General features: G+C 38.8%; 1 long non-coding RNA gene across 1 annotated transcript in view; it reads right to left on the bottom strand.

Annotated features, from left to right (window-relative positions):
* Positions 1-357: 357 nt before the first annotated feature.
* Positions 358-13,192, bottom strand: part of LOC107514967 — a 353,432-nt gene continuing 340,597 nt past the window's right edge. Inside the window, exon 4 of the long non-coding RNA XR_004956351.1 lies at positions 358-1,240. This is a non-coding gene — a long non-coding RNA (uncharacterized LOC107514967). The remainder of the gene's footprint in view (positions 1,241-13,192) is intronic.

Raw genomic sequence — 13,192 nt, 5'->3', positions numbered from 1 at the left:
TTGTACCTGTCAGTGGCCTGGGGACCCCTGTTATACAGAGCTATACTGTATAGTGAGATGGTTACATTCCAGAGCTATATTGTTATTTAAATTAAACATACCTTAAGGACTTAACATGGACTACCAATAGTAAATCTGTATTTTCTCACTATTTAGTTACCGCTTATTGTTTATAAACAGTGATTGTGTCTAAAACACATTTTTACAAAGCAGACAATACATAGTAAAGTTTTACTTGTTTTTTTTTTTATGGTTTAAAAACTTACAGTTTCTAAAAGCAACATAAAAATAACAGGAGATAATTTAAAAATACTAGTCTTTATGATAGATGAAGCCATAATTAATACCTAAGGAGCTAGCTGCTTTACTACAATGATGACTCTTTCTATTTTCCAATTAACACATAGAGAACTTTAAATTTTTTCTATTGGAAACTCAGCCTCTAAACAGGACAAATCTGCTAAATGTACTGCAAACACATGTAATTTGGGAGAAATGGCACATACTGAAAATCCACCCCAATCTTATTGGCTTTAGCATTCCTCTCATTAAAAATAGAGCTGCTTGTGGGTTTTTCCTTCTCAACCATATGAAACATAGAACTTGGAAATGTGCCCTTTCGTAAAATGTATTCCTGTATTCACAAACCAGATGGTGCACATCAAATGCATCCTGATTTTCTAATGACATAAAAAAGGGTTCCTATTGTGTTCTTTAATGAGATTAATGCATCCTCAATGCTAGTTCTGACAGATACTCCTGGGAAGTTAAATGACTTGGCTGATGCTGTCCACTACACCTGGACAGGAAGGCCTCACCAGAGCTCATGGGCTGGGGCCATGCTGAGGGGGCTCTGCTTTTTAACGTAGAATTTGGTAGAAGTGCAAGCCCTGCCATCGCTGCTTGCAAAGAAACCTCCTGTCTCTGAACATCAGAGATGAAAAGTCTGCTATCTCATGAAAGGGCTAATCAAGCAAGAAAAAGAAAGTCTCAATCTCTTCCTCTCTCTTTGCTCCAGTCCAGTACTTAGTCAAGCCACCAAGCCACATTCGTAGGGTGCCCTCATCACTAACACTGACAAAAAAAAAAAAAAAAAAAAACCTAATTCTAGACACCATTTGAATGTCACACTCATGAGGTTGAGACACTCTACAGCATTTACCAAAGCCAGTAAAATTATGCTGGATTAGAGAATAGTATAATGTAGCTTACCTTGGAGAAGATTTTTGTGGTCAAAAATCTAAAAACAGAAAAAAAAAGAGAAATGGATTTATTTTCTATTACTTCTGACCTTTACCACCATAATCATCATTTTCTAATTTAATGTATCTCTTCTTGAAGTAATAGAATGGTTTAGGCCAAGTTGAATTCTAAACTGAATCAAATACACCTATTAATAACACTATTAATTTAGGAATATGTTCAGCTGAGGAAAAACATCTACCAATACATCTGTGGCAGGCTAGACATTGTATTTGTGAAACATTTTTTTTTTTTTTTTACCTTTCAACAACTTGAAGATCTCAGTTGCCTTTAAATTTTTTTTTAATTTTTAATTTTTATTTATTTATTTATTGTTTTAGGCAAGGCAACCCTTGGTTGACCTCACAGATTGTAAAGGCCTTGTCACAGCTTACAATCGTTTATTTTTTATTTTTTACACCTATAGCGCCTGGTCTTCCTAGGTGGTCTCCCATACAAGTATAACCAGGCTTTACCCTGCTTAGCTTCTAAGATCAGACAGGATTGGGCTTGTTCAGGGTGGCATAGCCATAGATGTCTTTTTTTTAAAAATCTCCCTCCACAGATGAAAAAAATTTTTCCTGATGCTGAAACACCCTGTCTCATGAAATGCAACATTGTATTTCATTTATCTTCATGAACTGCTCTAATTTAACAGTTGGACTGGAAGAGCACACATTACTAACAGGTTTGGTCATATAACACCCAAAACCTGGAAATAACAAGTTGAAAACTACACACCCTACAAAATAAATCTGTTACTCCATCAATTCTGTGAGCCTGAGTCTGAAAATTGAAGGAAGGTATTTTGAACAGCACTGTGTAAAAGCTATGGGCGTTAGGTGTTCAGTTAAGTGCGGCACTGTGTCTTGCTCCCAGTTTGCTTTGCAGAAGCATTTATTTTCCATTTTAAATATGTGCATCCTCCAACTTGGGCTACAAAGACTTAATTAAAAATACTGCCACTACCACCAGGTGATGCTTTGATTAACTAATACGCAGGAATTTGAAAAAATTTCCCCAAAAGTTACATAATTTCCTGGGAGCTGGCAGCTTTTCCTCCTTCAAGGTGTTTCTCCTCTTGGTGTTTTGTGATCAGGGGGAAAAAATAGTATTTAGCAACTAGCAACCAAATCCATCAGAAGGTTAGAATCCTTTTTATTTTAGTGCTCTTTCTTAATGGGCAGAAATTGATTGATTAGTTCCTCTAGAACACTCTTAGCCTTAGGGCAGAAAGACTGCTTTGTATACAATAGTGGACAAAATTTTAAAAACAAAAAGAAAATCAACATTCGAGAATACTATGAACTTCAAAAAAAGAAGAAAATAGAAAAAGTAAGGTCTGAAAGCAAATTAAATTCTTGTATTTATCTAAAGTCTAATGAATGTATTTTAAATTTCATTGAATTATGTGTGTACTGGCTCTTTATGTTAGTTGGAAATGCACTTATATTATACAACTAAATTCACCTGGATGGTTTATACTATTACCTTAGTTTCCTGAAACTCCACATACTTTTTGAGAAAACAAATTAAAGCTATTTCTCTAATAAATCCACTTTTATTGTTTCCCCCATCCCTACCTTTGAAACTACTTTGAGGAAGAGGATTCTCTGGAAATTTCGTTGATTGTTCAGAGAAGACAAGGGGTAAAGAGAATCTAATTCCTTCCCTCTGGCTAGAATGAAGGGAGGAACTGCCTGAACTGTAGTTAAACCCTCTCTTACTCTGATATCTTCTCTAACCCCCTTCTTCTATTTGTTTGGGCATTTGGAAGTACCATGCCCCAGCACAATGATTTATATCTTAGGATAAGAGGTTTTTAAATTTAAGGAAGAATCTTTTTGGGAGCCGTCATGTGTCCCTATTGGCACAAATTCAATGCCAACAGAGATCCCCAATTTGGGGAAACTTTTTTTCAGTGCGAATAGCTTAACTGTTATACAGCACAGCTGTGCAACAACTCAATAGCGTTACAGATCAATTTTGAAGTAGCATGGCTGTGAGGTGGCCCTGTTGAGATTCCTCTCTGGTTAGACAGTTTTGCTCTGGCCTACTCCACCTGCTCTAGGCTGGTCTGCTCTGCCATACTCTGCTCCTGCACCAGTATGCTCCTCTCTGGCCAGACATCTTTGATGGTTCAGCTTCGGCCTGAGAAATAGCCGCTAGTCTTCAATGGAAAGGGAAAATGGGCTCTCCTATCACAGGTGAGCTGACTTTTCTAGGTAGAAGCTTCCGCCCTGGTCACTGATTGGTCTGACTTCATGCAAATGAGGATTCCAAACCTTCGCAGTTTGATTGGCCCAAAAAACACTGTTCTGATTGGTCAGAATGAAGTTGCTCTGATTGGTCAGTTAAAATGCTAATGAAGTTATGAAACTCTGATTGGATGGGGACAGTCTCAGTCCTATCGGTTTAAATAAAATTCCAGGAACTCCTTAATAAGGACTTGCTCTGATGGCAGGAAAATAGTGTAAAAAGGCAGTTCAATGAAGTGCAGTTTAGTGCAGGTTTCTCGAGAATGGTTTGCACGAGAGGCTCCTGTTCAAAAATGTAAGCTAGGCTCTGCTTTTAAATTTGATCCTAGTTAGCCACCAGGAGTGTTTCTTAATAGGCATTTTTTTTTTTCCCCCTCTCAGGGTCCACAGAGCTTGTGAAAATTGCAGATTCTTGACCTCCAGCCAGCTCTACCAAGTGTGAATCTCTAAAGAGTTAGCACCTAGAAATGCTCATTTTCCATAAGCTTCTAGTTGACTCTGATTAGGTGGTCATTAAATGAAAAGTGATCTTGGGATGTGCCAAGTGCCAAATGCCATGCTTTGGGTAGACAGGTGTATTAAATTGATATTCTATCTCAGGGTACGTACTCAATAAATAGTTAAGTTTGAAAAAAAAAAAACAGTAATCTATAAATTCAACTTGTTCATTATTTGCAACTGTCTTTCCTTCTCTTTTACTATTTCCAAATAGATATATGACTGACCTTAAGCATTATTTCACTTTGGTAATCTATAAATCGGTGAAAAAAGAAGACGTTTAGGTAGTGTCGACTCTAATTAATGTGGTCCTTATTTACTGTTTAATTCCACATAAGTCATAGAATCCTTGAAATTTATAGCTGGAATGATTTCATAAAAAAGTGCAATTCTTTAATTTTTTTTAGATGAAGAACGTTTCATGGAGAAAAATTAACTAACCTTAGGATTATTTTATAGATGAAGATAATCTGAAACATTAACAGAAAATTTTCATTGTGATTTTGAATAATTCCAAGTTGTCTGCTTAATTTTCACCTCTTTCCAGTTCAGATGGAAATATCCACAAAAAGAGCTACATAAGTAAATACAATTAATCATAATCAATCGCGTACTGTCTTGGATTTGCCTAGAACCAAAATACTGAAAGGGACACATGGCATACTGCTGGTTCTAATTTTCCAGCAACATGAAACACTTCATGCTTTTCTTGTGACCGTAGATACCTTTCAACTTCTTAGAATTAATGTTATGAAAGGCATCAAAGTGCCTAAATATGTGCCATGAAGTCTGAGAGTGTGGGATGGCTGTTTCTAATACATTCAGAGTTTACATGAATGATAAACATATTATTATCATTTTCTTTGTATCAGCCTCATGACCTCATTTCCTTAATCTATTAATATTGGGTTTGGACTAGATAATATTAAAGTATCTAAAGAATGCTACACTTAAGGTATTACTGGTATAAAGATAAACTTAGGTAAAGATGACAACTTTTAATTTAAAACATATAAAAATATTTGAGAAATGATTGTCTCTCCCATCACCATCATTTCACTAAAGAGAAACATTTTAGCACTAAAAGTATTGGAAGCACATAATTTCAAAATAAAGATAACCCTTAAATTGAAAAAAAAAAAAAAAACCTCAGTAAATCACTACATTGTTATTATGGTTCACAGACTGCTATAGATTCATAACATCCGTGCCACAGACTATGCACTACTCTTTGGGAGCCACTGTTGTAAAGCTCTACAAAGAACTTTGGGTGTATCTCACACAACATTCATCTCTTGAGATGCTTCTGAACAAGGAATTCCTTGGTTTTTGAACAAAAAAGAGTATGATAGGTGCTTGACAGTATACTCCCCTGTCAGAGATTCTTAGTAATATTATAGATTCAGAGGTCTCTTGAAATATGGCAGAATGTTAACTTTATTTCATTTATCATTTTAAAAATTTATTTCATGAAACATTTTTTGCACATAGCACCTCTTAACATTCTGTAAAACTAATGTTTTGCATACCGCACTCTGAGAAAGTATCCTATGGCTTTCCCTAAATTAGCTCCACATCCTGACCTACTAGCTGTCATTAATAACTGCCATTCTCCCATTCTCCAATGGTAACTTTGGAGGACTCTTTGACCTACAGTCCAGACACATTAGTTAAGTGGATTGGAAGTGGGCCTAACACTACAGGTGGAAGCTACAAGGCCAGAATAAAGCCCTAGGAAAGGAAGGAAGGCTGGGTCTTAATGAAGGAGATGCCGTTAGGCGGGGATGGACTAGTTTGGAATCAGTGGACAAGACAGAGGCACTTAGGAGCAGCCAGGTAGAGCTGATGAAGAGCTGACCCAGACTTGTGGCTGAAGAACTCAGAGGAGGAGCCAGCTTTGGAAAAGATTGGTAGCAAGTCATGAAGGAGATGGTGTCTTTCCACGCCCATCAGAGCAAGGCATGTAAGCCATGTCTTCCAGGTTTTCTCTCTTCCTGATCATTTCGGTAGGTTCAGCTGTGTGTAAGAAGGCCAAAATAACACTGGTTTAAAAAAAATAACTTTTTTTTCCTCCTATACATAATTACTTAAACAGTTGTAAGCAGTGATTCTCAAAACCTGTTCCTGGGGAGCAGAATAAGCAATACCTGGACACTTGTTAGAAATGGAAAATTTTGAGACTTTCCCACACTTACTGAAGCAGAGGTTCACCAAGCCCTCTGGGTGATTCTGATGCTAACCTTTCAGAATCACCGGTCCAGAGGTAGTGGTCAGGGCTGGAATAGGGACTCCGCTCCAAGGAGTCATCCAGGAATCTAGGAATCCTGATGCTTCACTCACTATACCCTAGGATGTTTCCCTGTACACATGATTCCAAATGAGTAGCTACCAATGTTTTCCAAAGCTGACTCCTCCTCTGAGTTCTTCAGCTCTAAGCCTTGTTCAGGCCTTCAACTCTACCTGGACTGCTCCTAACTGCCTCCGTCCTATCTACTGACTCTAACCTAGTCTGTCCCCACCTAATTGGTAGAGTTATCCTTTTTTAAATGTAATTTTTATCTCTTTTTCACTAGCCCATCATCTGATTCCATCATGGCAAAGGCCAAAAAGCAATGAAGGGCATATATATAGGTCTGTTATTATCTGGCACCTATCTTTTTCTCAGTTATCCCTCAGTCCTTTACTTTGACACTTTCTGCATCCTGGGTACGGAAAAGGCTATATCCAGAACCTATCACAGTGATTTGGTCTTCATGTCTTTACACATGCTATTCCCCTTGCTGAGAAAGACTGTGTTCAGACTCCTCTTACCACTCCTCCATCCCCAGACACACTTCTTCCCATCTTCTTTTTCACTTGATGAACGTGTGCTCATCCTTCAAAATCTAATTTATGCAGCATTTCTGTGGGATCTTCCTCAAGTTACTCATGCTTGGTTACTTGCTTCCTTGTGCTCCCATTGTAGGTTTCACTACCTATTCTAGGATTCTCATCAGATTGTCTTATAATTTTCTGTGTATGAATCTGACTCCTGCATTAGATGTAGAGCTCCTTGGGGGCAGGCATTGATACTTATTCGATCAATATTAAATGCCTACTTTGTGCCAGGAAGTACATATCCTGAAGCATAGGGCCTTGAGCTATGTCAGTTCTTATGGGTACCTAATAAAGGCTGGTTTAAAAGCATGCACAAATGAATGTTTCTTGTAAATTCTCTCAAAGATGTAGTGATCGTGATTAACAACTACTTCCAATATACCTGTGGGCATCCCTGAGAAACATGCATGGAAGCATCTTAATTGTTAGTAGTGTTGAGTCTGGTAAGTTTGGAAATGGGAAAGTATTTTCAGAATAAGTATTGGACTTTAAAGAGTAAAAGAAGAAAGAGAAGTAGGAAAAAGAGGAGGGAAAAAGGAAAACCTGGGGTCAGAGCAAAAGAAGTGAAGTTTCTATGGTCAAAGCAAGGATGTGTTTGTACCTCGGGAAAATGGGCAAAACGAGTCCTGTAATAGTGATTTCATCTCTACAGAGAAAGAAATATTATTCTTCCAAATTTAATGGCACCTGTTCCTCTTGCTGAGTAGAAGATAGTTGTCTATGCACCAATAAATTTAAATTCCTTCAGGCATAGTCGACTGTGATGCCATTTTACCCTGCCTTATTTTCTTTCAATTTTTTTGAAAGAAGGAAGACTCTCCTGCTGTTTATAGCTTTTCTTCTGATAATTTAAAATAATGAAAGTCTTTCCAGGCAATTGTCCAAACTTAAAAGCTTAAATTAAAATGCTCGTTTTCAAAATTTTCCATGTATTTCCCTGTTTGGATTGAGGGTATAGATCTTTTCTTGACTAATCACGAGACAAAGAGGAATGAATACTTCTGAAATTTTCAGACCAAGCTAGAATCAAGGACGCTTAGCAGAGACAAGTGGTACTGTTGTGGCTCTCAGGAAGAGGCGTAAGGGCAAGCCAATCTTTTTTTTGCGATCTGTGGGTGCCAAGACCTAGCTTTGTTTATTTCATCAGTGAATCCATTCTGGAAGGTTGTGTTCATTATCGTACTTTGTTACTAATCTGATAAGAAAAAAATTTGATTGCCAACATTGTTACTTTTCATAATGAGCCAAGCCATATACATGCACTTATGATGAATAATTGTTGGATGTAAAGTATTGTGGACTATAGTTATAATTTGTTTGTCAATTACGGAGCTACTATACAATGCAGATAAAAAAACGCCACAATCTTTTCAAAATATTCATGAAGGACCCTTCTAGATGCAAATTTTTATTTATATAATTTTCTCAAGATGTAATTTGACATAGTCTCCATCTCCTAAGCAAGAGGTTTGCTGTAAACACTAGCTTAAAATTACTATACAGTTAAATGACTAATCACAGAGAATCACTCTATGATCGTTGACAAAAATGGCCACACTTACAGCTGAAATTAACACTGAGAAAATGGATCTGCTTCTCACCCAGGAAGTCAATCACTGCAAAATAGCCCAACCATGACTAAAATTTTGTGATGAGATACAGAAAAAATTCATATCTTAGGTCTTGTTTTCCATTCCAAGTACAGTTGGATGTGATAAAGAAGAGTGGGGAGAATTCGTTCACACTGATAGGGTAAGACAGTCTCTAAGAATGTTTGGATGAAATGTTTGAATTCTTTTTCATGACATTTTTCTTCCCTACTAACTCTTCCCTTGCGGCTTACCAAATATATAGATATTGATTTTTAATGAAATGGACTTATGAAACAGTGATCACATTTTCTCAATTCTCATTACCCTGATTTCAGAAATAACATCTAGTTTGGCGACTGTGAGAGACTTATGTGAGGGCTGGAAAACTATGAAAATGTCACCAAGAATGCCACTGACAGCAGGAAACAACTATTCCCCTCTGGATTTCACTCCTACACCCCAAAGTTTATCATTTCATACTGACAAAGTATTGCAGTCTTTTGGTATGTGTTTACTATAGTTAGCTTTCTTCACTGTGGCTCTTCCAAAATGTCATTCTTTCCAAGTTTATCACATTTCTGACCTGTGTTAGCAAATAATCTTCCTTCTTTGGTCCCAGAGACACCAGTAGCTAATACACAAAAATTCTCTGAACACTCCAAAACTTCTGTACCCATCTCCACATTCCACTCTTTCTTCACCCACACATTTGCTACATCTTTACCCATCCTTACCTGCTTCCCCCCTGATACAATGAAAGCAGTATTTCTCTCACACTCTAAAGCTGAATCCTTTAACTGACTTCTGGATTCTATCCCCTCATAGTTCTTCTCCTCTGCATTTTAAACTTTTAGTACATCTGTCCCATCAATATGTCAAATCAAAAAACAAATGAAAACTTTCCATCAACCTTTCTACTCCTTGGAGATCAAACTTTTTTAAAGGATTGCTTCCAACCCTTGTTATCTTCTGTGTTAGCCTGTCCATAACTACTACTCCTGGTATTCACGTCCTTGTTTAGTTCCCTCTCTTTGAAGCTAGGCTAGACTAGTAATATACTTTTCACCAAAAACAAACAAACAAACAAACAAACAAACAAACAAAAAAAAACCCAGCAAAAGTGACATCGTGTAACGTTTGAGGTTAGCTCAGAAGAGGTCATGTACTTTCTACCTGGGTCTCCTGGAACACTTGCTCTTGGGGAAGGTAGTCACCATGTAAAAAGTTGGGCCAACCTGAGATTACGATACTGTTAGGAAATTCAAAGTAGCTATGTGGAGAGAGAGAATGACACCCCTCCAGCCCCTAGCAGTCCTTATCACCCCTGGTGAGGCACCACCATGTGAGTGAAGAAGCCTTTGTGCGACTTTGACATCTGTAGGGGAGAATCTTTCCTTGCCTCTTCCTGGCTTCTGGCAGTGGCCATCGATTCTTGTCATTCCTTGGACCGCAGCCGTATCACTCTAACCTCTGTCTCTGTTGTCACATGGTATTCTCCCTGTGTGTTTCTCTTGTCTTCTTCTAAGAACACCAGTCTTATTGGACTCACTCTTCTTCAGGGTGAGCTCATCTTAACTAATTATATCTATAAAGACACTGTTTATAAATAAGGTTACATTCTGAGGTATTGGGTTAAAACTTCAACATACTTTTTTGAGGGACACAATTCAATTGATCTAAAACCACCCAGTCAACTTACAAAACTGTGAGAGATGATAATGAATATGGTTTTTAAGCTACTAAATTTTAGGATGGTTTGTCCCATTAGCAAGAGACAACCAAAATGCCTTTCTTTACTCAAATCTCATCATCTTACTATAGTCTGGCTTCTGCCTCCTTGGTGTTAAATCCAGTGGATAGATGTGCTGTTCTAGAAGGGTGGCATGGCTTATATATCTACCTCCCTTCCTCCCTGAAGTCCATCAAAACGACCAAAGAAATTTGTGTGGAGGAATATATTCGTCAAATCCCTGAAAAACAAAGAAGGGTGACAGCAGACCAGAAACTCGAAGTTTTTCTTTTTCTTTTTTTTTAAAGATGGAAAGCATATAGAAATGGATTGAAAGAGGGGGCAAAAACACAGCCAAGGAACCCATAGCTCAAGAGGCTGAGGAGAGGACCACTAAAATAGTGAACGCCCGCCACTTCACACAGCCCTGGGGAGAGCCCAGGCTCCGAGGTGGAGTGGCGGGGTGGGGGTGGGGTGTCTGTCCTGTGCATTGTATGATGTAGGACAAACAACATTCTTGTCCTCTACCCACAAGATGCCACACGTAGCCCCTCTGCCTGACATTGCAACAACAAAAATGTCTTCAGACATTTCCAAATTGCCCCCTATTGAAAACCATTACTTTTAATTCATGACTAACAAACCCCCTCTTTGGCTCTCTGCTTATTACTAGGAGACTATAAAACTCAATTCTCTAGGAAAGACTAGTCATGTCTAATTGTAACTGCCTTCTCAGCCCCTACTCCCACTCTCTAAATTTTTCCAAGAACTTGACTTTTCTCCACAGACAGAGCCACAACAGAGGCCAGACTTTCAGACAACATCCAGATGTTGGTCTTCACACTGCTCTTGGAAATGCCTTCAAGGGAGACGCTCTGCAGTCTTAACTACGTGATTTGTGTTTTCAGATACATGCTGTTCTGGTGCTAACTGGGAACTTCTGTCTAAGTAATGACTTTGTTCGTACTGAGTCCGAGGAGTGTGGCTTACAAAAGAGGAAAGGCAGGAGAGGGTGGTTGGAAGGCTGATATCAAGGATTCAACACCTCTGAAGTTAGTGGAAGGAGTAAACTATTCTCTGGAAGACTTGAGGAGAAAAGAGAATAAGCTAAAATTCTGCCCCAGAGACAGTGAACTTGTTATAGCATGGACTTTCAATTGCTCCTCTCTGAAAGGAAATATTTCCAAAAAAGATAGCCTGGGAGGAGATCCTCAGCCCCTAGGTGACCCAGAGATGATGGGTGAGATGGAAGAAACTCTTGAGAGAGGAGAGGCTTGATTGGGGTTGTGACTAGGGTCCTTTGGGGATCCTTGGAACAGGCCGACTCTCACTAGAGAGACTGGGAGTGCATGTTGGGGGAGGGGCAGGAGAGAGAAAAAGAGGCCCCTTTAGCTCAGTCTTTCCATAAGGCAGTGGGGTAGGGAATTTCTTCATTAGTTAGGCATTCAGTTATCTTTCTCCAGTGCTTTCTATGGAAGTAGATGCACACATACAACCTCTCAACCAATATTTTCAGAGCCAATGTATCTATCTGAGTAAATCAACATCACCAGCTCAATTCATTTAGCTATAAGAGCAAGCTCACTGCCAAGGCAAAAGGAGAAGGGGGAGGAGATCTAGGCATTCTGTAATTTACCAAGATGTCAGTGGTATCTCAGTAAAAAAAAAAAAAAAAAAATTGTTATTGCTCCAGGACAGTGGTCAGCAAACTCTGAGTCACCACCTATTTTTGTAAATAAAGTTTTATCAAAACACAGCCACACTCATATTGTGTATGGCAGCTTACAATGACAGATAGATTAGCCGTGACTGACACCATATGATCCACAAATCTAAAATATTTGCTATCTTGCCTTTACATAAAAAGTAAAGTTTGCCAACCCTGCTCCAGAGCACTGAAGGCAGAATTTTTTTTAACTATATCATCCAGCTGCCTGCTCTTCTTCTCTGTGCTATAGCTATAGTTAAACTAAGTATGAGGTTTTCAATATAAAATCAACAGTTTTTGTATAAGACGTGTTTAGATTTATTTATTTATTTTTAACGAATAGAGGTTTTCGGAGTGGTCTGGAACGTCGCCAGCAGGGTGTAGCATGGACCTTCAATTCTGCAGGGATGTAAGACGGAGCGAGGAAAAATGACGAGGAATGTGTGGATGGAAGGAGCGAAGATGAGGTGATGAACCTACTTCGAAAACTCAGGACAGAGCAAGTAACTGGGTAGGACGAGGCCGTGCAGAGGGACCCTCATCTCTCAGGGCCCCTCTACTCTCCTAGCCATGCTGCATTCTTCCATCTCTGCTCCTTTCTTGTGCCCCAAGGTTCCTCTGGCTGTAGAAAGGGGCTTCCTCCCATGGTCACCCATCCAAGAATGCCAAAGCCCTTTCTCCTGGTCTGTCTCTCCTATGTGGTGATAACTTTCTTTTCTTCCCTTCCTGGCCCTCAAACCCAGACCCCCAGAGACTTTCACCTCTAGCCTACCCCTTTGGCAGCTTTTCTGGCCCACCGAGGGAAGCACCCTTGGGAGAAGAAAGAAAACACAAACACAGGTCTTGTAAAAAAACCTGTCACATTTCATTTTGAAAATCTCACCCGGCTTATAAATATAATCCTAGCACAAGGCAGGTAGAAAAAAAAAAAAACAGAGATTTCTTTATAAATTGATAGCTATAAGATTGGAGGCTTGTGAATGCATCTGTTCTGTAGCATGTTTTGTTGAAGAAAATTCACCGAATTCAGCAAAGTACTATTACTATGAGGCAGATGCTAGAATGTAAGGGAGGCTGTTCTCATAGTACTCCAATTTCAAACGACGTTGGTTGAAAAATGTAAAAGTAAAAGCTTGTGTATGCAAGGACTGGACATCAGGTCATTTGAATCATATGACCATCTTGCATTTATTTGCATTTGTGTGATATTTTACAACAAACAAAGCACTTTCACAGAGGTGACTGTGTTTGGTCTTTCCAGCCAGTCTGGGAGGTAGGTAAAATGTTA

The sequence above is a fragment of the Rousettus aegyptiacus genome, unplaced genomic scaffold (genome assembly GCF_014176215.1).
Source record: "Rousettus aegyptiacus isolate mRouAeg1 unplaced genomic scaffold, mRouAeg1.p scaffold_m13_p_3, whole genome shotgun sequence".
Taxonomy (NCBI): Eukaryota; Metazoa; Chordata; class Mammalia; order Chiroptera; family Pteropodidae; genus Rousettus; species Rousettus aegyptiacus.
This window is presented reverse-complemented; position numbering and strand designations above follow the sequence as displayed.